This window comes from Staurois parvus, unplaced genomic scaffold (assembly GCF_062004578.1).
Source record: "Staurois parvus isolate SC_StPar_1 unplaced genomic scaffold, SC_StPar_1.0 ptg000186l, whole genome shotgun sequence".
Lineage (NCBI taxonomy): Eukaryota > Metazoa > Chordata > Amphibia > Anura > Ranidae > Staurois > Staurois parvus.
The window spans coordinates 12360667-12366331 of NW_028317982.1; the positions used below are offsets into that span (position 1 = coordinate 12360667).

The 5665-nt window shown below is 38.6% G+C and overlaps 1 pseudogene; it reads left to right on the forward strand.

Annotated features, from left to right (window-relative positions):
* The first annotated feature begins 399 nt into the window (after nt 1-399).
* Nucleotides 400-547, forward strand: LOC149462127 (U2 spliceosomal RNA; annotated as a pseudogene).
* The last annotated feature ends 5118 nt before the right edge of the window (nt 548-5665 follow it).

Consider the following 5665-nt stretch of genomic DNA (forward strand, 5'->3'; position numbering starts at 1 on the left):
CTGTTTTATTTTACATTTTTTTAGACAATAGGAAAAAACAGTCTATAGCAACATGAATAATTTAAAGAGACAGCACATATTCTGTGTATTACTTTTTGTGTATTTCACTGTTATATTAAGAAGCATCAAATAACAGTAAAAACACCCCAAATTTTCAAGGTGCTATTTTTATAACTTTTTCACACCTACTGTCTAAAACACCTCAACTAAAAACAAACTACACCCAAAGACAAACAGAAGAACACTTAAGCCAGCCATAGACAAGTCACTTGATCCCCCCATCAACACTAAATATATGGATCTGTCCCACTGAGCCTTTGTGTTCTTCTGGTGGGTGGCTAGGGGAGCCATCCCTGCCAGGAGAACATGGTGAGTACTGCTAGCAGCTACAATAGCTGTATCATTTCTCTGCCTTTTGGCTAAGATCAAGTGTAGTATCTGTTCTTATCAGTGTCCAGTAGGGGTGCTCCACCATCATTCCTGCTTGCAGGGATGATTGGTTGTATAGTACTCCTGCTGCAAGGATGGGGGTCCTGATAGTTAGTACAGGCTGGAACAGAATCCGAGGCCCCACAGGCAGTTGGGGCCCGGGAGTAATTCCCCCTGGAAAACCAGAGGGGCAAAGATCTACCTTGTCTGGCCAGGGGCCGGAGAGGCAGAGAGTCTGCGAAACAGTGCCCCCTGAGAGTGGTCGCCTCAGGGGTGCTCTTAGTAACACATGGGGGTGGGATCCCAAGTGTGAAACGTGCACATGGTCACTGCTCCAAACACTTTTCCTGCACTGCGCCTTTTAGGGCTAGGCCTTTTGCCTAAGTCCAGGACAATTTTTATGCTATGGGCCTAGCCAGTGCACAATTGCACGGCCACTTTTTTATTTTTACTTATTTATTTAATTAATTTTTTCTCCCACGTTTTGTCACTTCTCACTTGTGTGTGTGTTTTTTTCCTCACGGATTGTAGGGTGTGGGTCATCGGGCCTAAACCTGAAGTCTAGGGGGAGGATGTGTGGCCTTTTGGTTCCTTCCTCCCCTGTCCCTAGGGTCCTTTCTCTTCGGGAGAGCCCCCTTACCAAGTACTTGGTGGCTGGTTTAGGCTAGCCACAAGGAAAGGGGTCCGCCAGGCCTTTTGGCTAGGTGGACAACATGGGAACCTTAGTCCCTGTCAGGAGCTTCGTGCCCCGGGGGATCAGGGTAGAGGTCCTACCCCTTTGGGGGGTGGACAAAGCACACCTCTAAGTGCACTTTTTTGTGTTGGTTTTGCACTAGCACGTTTTTTGTTCACTTACGGGTTTTCGTTTTTCGCACTTCCGCGGATTTAATAAAAAAATTTTTTTTTTTAGCAATAATTGCATGTAAAATCCGACAGGCTGGTCGTACCCAAGTTGATTAATCGATCAATTTGGGTACATTCATCCTATCCATACATAGTTAGAATTTCGGCCAGTCCCTGCTGAACCGGCCGAGATTTGAAACATCTATGGCAGGCTTTAGAATAAAAACAAAAGACACTTGGGAGCCAACAACATTGAACCAATTGAATATCCCTTGGAGCACAGTTAAATCTATCATTTTGAAATAGAAAAACTATGGTGCATGAAGGAATCTATTTCTGTAGTGAAAAAAAAATTAAATTAAATTCACTATGATTCATAGTTCTTTGACAATAACACATTAAAATATGTCCAAGGAGTGAATACATTTTACAGGAACTATAGATAATGAGGTGCCGTCTATTTTATTTTACAATTTGCTATGTAAATGAATGCAAAAGTAAAAGCCAGCAATGGTTACCACCTCAAAGAGTTGCGTACTCCCATAAATATCAATCACACAGACACATTACAAATATCTAGTTAGAGAAACTGGAGTTACTTGTTATCATTAACTAAATAATGTTAAAAGGAAAGTGTAACATTTTTTTTTCTAAATTCCAGTGTGACCATTTGCTTTAAATATATGAGCATTAGCATTGAATTATCATTAAAGAATATGTAAACCCAACATTTTATATTCCTGATATGTGCCTGCTATAACATGTACTTGTATGAAAAAGTATCCTGTTCTCTTTGAATTGTTTCCTTTGTGTGAAATTCCTGCTGTTCCTGCCAGTCCCTCTGCTTTCTTATTGAAAACTGACCACACTAGGCGTGAGAGCACAGCATGCTCTCTTCCAATGGTCAGACTTCTGATGACACTCCCCCACATAGCTTTTCACTGGGAAGATCAGTGTACTGCTGTTTGCCCTCCCCTGTGCAGCTGAGAAGAGAGGGTACGTAATCACTTAGAAAAAAGGGGAGAAAAAAGGTATTTATATATATATATATATTTATATATACACTATATATAAATGTTTTGCCTTTCATTTCCATTTTACCTGAATGGGTTGTTTTAGGTGAGGGTTTACATTTACTTTAATCGCTTGCCTCGTGCCCGCCTACCCACAATGTACTGTGGACGGGCAGCAGCTACAGGCAAAGCAACATAGGGGTAAGCTGCTCTGGCAGTACTAACACATGTGGGTGCAGCGTTCCTCACCCATCCAAGGGACACAGTGGCATGACGATCCCGGTGAATGGGACCCGGCGATCATGTGATCACTATGCGATCACATGATCACAACATTAGCAAAGTTGTTATGAATCAATCTGAGCTCTGCTTCTCTTGCTGGTGAGCTGAGATTGGCTCACAGCTCTCACATGATACATGAGAGCAATCACAGCACCTTGTACCATGTGAACAGCTCTAGTCAATCACAGATCACTATTCTATTGAACTGTCATGAACTTAACTCATTCATGACAGTTCAAAGCAAGCTTTGCATTGCAGAGCAATGATCTTCATTTGCTCTGCAATGCAAAATATTTAAGGGGTTTTTTTTTTACCACTTGCCGACTGCCTGCAAGCATTGTGTGGGCAAGCAGCAGCTCTTGGCAAAGCGATGTAATCTTACGTTGCTTTTTGTTTTGGATTGTGAACGCGCCTGTGCCCCCCCCCTGCTGTCCCCCAAGAGAGAACACCACACTGAGTAAAAGCACTACATTTTACAGGCATATGTTAGATAGCACATTTAACCCTTTGATTGCCCCTATTAACCCTTTGATCACCCAGTCAGTGCCATTAGTACAGTGTCAGTATATTGAATTTTTCACTGATTGCTGTATTTACTGCTACTAACGACATCGGATAACGTCAGGGTCTGTAAGCTCCCCTCCCAGCCATTATCACACTCATGCTATATAAAGTGGTGACCTGTAAAGGCTTTTAAAGCATTGCCTATCAATATTAAAAATTTACGTAGCTTGTCGACGTTGCACGGGCATGTGCAATTTTGAAGCATATTTATTTAACGTAATATCATCTTTTATAGTTCATCAAACAATTGGGCAATATATTTTGTTTTTGTGCATTAAAATTCCAAAAAGTGTATTTTTTAAAAAAAAGTTGTGTTTGAAAAATCACTGTGCAAATACTGTGTGGCATTAAAAATTGCAACACCCACCATTGTATTCTCTAGGGCCATTGCTTAAATAAAATATATAATGCTTGCGGGTTCAAAGTAATTTTCTAGCAAAAAAAAATGTTTTTTCATGTAAACAAAAAATGTTAGAAAAGGCTTGTTCTTCAAGTGGTTAGAGAAATGGGTGATGTGTGGCAGAAGCTTCTAATGTTGGTCCTGAAATGCCAGGATAGTAGAAGCAACCCCCCCCCCCCCAAATTATGTCATTTTGGAAAGTAGACATTCCAAGTTATTTGCTAAGGAGCATGGTGAGTATTTTGCAGATCTCATTTGTTGCCACATGTTTTTGGAAAATTAAGAAAGAAAACAAAAATTAATTTTTTCTTTTCTTTTTTTCTTTTTCAAAACCCTGTGACAAAATTGATATCTTCAAAATACTCACGATGCCTGTTATGAAATTGGATGCAGTTTGAACCACATCCAATCCACATGACATGTGAAATACCATTGCTTCCTATGGTGCCTGTTCACATATGTCCGATGCACAGCCGATGCAGATTCATTGTGGATTCAGTGTGGTTTCAACAAGAGTCATGTCTGATTTTTGAGCAGTGGTTTCAGGTTCAGGTGCAGATTACAGGCTATTGACTAAACTGCAGATGTGTGAAGAAGATAAGATCTTGAGCTAAAACTGTCCTGAACCTGATGTAAACCTGACATGAACCTGGAAACAGCTGCTGTATCAATTAGCTGTGAAACCTGAGCTTCAACCTGCACAGCATATGTGTGAATCAGCCATGATAGGTAGTGAGGAAGTGAAATGAGGAAATATGCCCTTTTAAAGCCTGAAAGTGGTCACTGGATTTTGGAGTCCTGTATGTGAATAGGCTGCCAAAAAGTCTCTCACATGTGGTATCCTCATACTCGGGAAAAGTAGCAGAATGTGTTTTGGGGTGCAATTCCACATATACCCATGGCATACGTGAGCAATATATCATTTAGGTCGCAACTTTGTGATTAAAAAAAAATTGTTATATTTAAAAAATTTGTGACAAAAAAAAAAATCTTCCATAGACTCAACATACCTCTCAGCAAATTCCTTGGGGTGTCTACTTTCCAAAAAGGATTCGTTTAGGGGGTCTTTATACTGCCCTGGCATTTTAGCACCTCAAGAAATGTGATAGACAGTCAGGATGTAAAAGCTGCGTAAATTCCAGTATCTATACCATAGTTTGTAGACGCTATAACTTTCATACAAAGCAATCAATATACACTTATTGGGATTTTTTTTTACCAAGACACGTAGCAGAATACCTTTTGGCCTAAATTCATGACTAACTTTGAGTTTTATGGATATTTTTTGTAACTGGTATATTTATTAGACCAAAATAAGAGAAATTTTGTAGAGTATATGTACCCTTTAAAAAATCTAACCATACATGACTAGATTTCACGCATTCTCTTTCCTGGTATGAAAAAGGAAAATACTTAATATATATTTTCCTTCTTCATATTAAACATTATTGACTTGGATGTCCTAACAATGGAGGAGTTAAATGGAAAATTCTCAGAGATACAATTGATTAATAGCATGTATTTTTCATAATTCATTTATCTCATCCTACAAATATAACAGTTTACAAAATCTATTGAGAATATATTTAAATTAATCAAAATGTTTAATATTTTGTAGCAGTGTAATAAATATACTCCCATTTCAATTTTAAGGCTCATATCAATTTGCCATAATTGCTTGTGTTTAATCAGGTACTGGCAAAGATTACCTCCGGCAATGAAAAAAAAAAAATCTCAAAAGATTTTAGTAGTAATTGATAAGAAAGTTACTCAGTATGCTAATGTGTTTAAGCAGTAAAGCTACATTGTTAACTATATAAAGCATTGATTTAAACATGACTGTGTCATGACAGCTGTATACTGATACATGGTCTAATTAAAGAGACACTTAAAGCTAAACTTCAGGCAGATATAAAAGACACAAGTTAATGTAGCTATATATTCATTACTAAACCATTAAATGTTTTTTTTAATGCAACTAATTTAAGTACCTGAATTTGACTTAAAGACAGCCTCTTGTAATTTTCTACGCAGCGGGATTTTGACTGGGAAAAGGAAAGACAGAACTTGAATGTAATCAGGTGTGCTGCATGAAATATGCTTAAAAAGAACATACTGATAGGAGGAGAGAGCA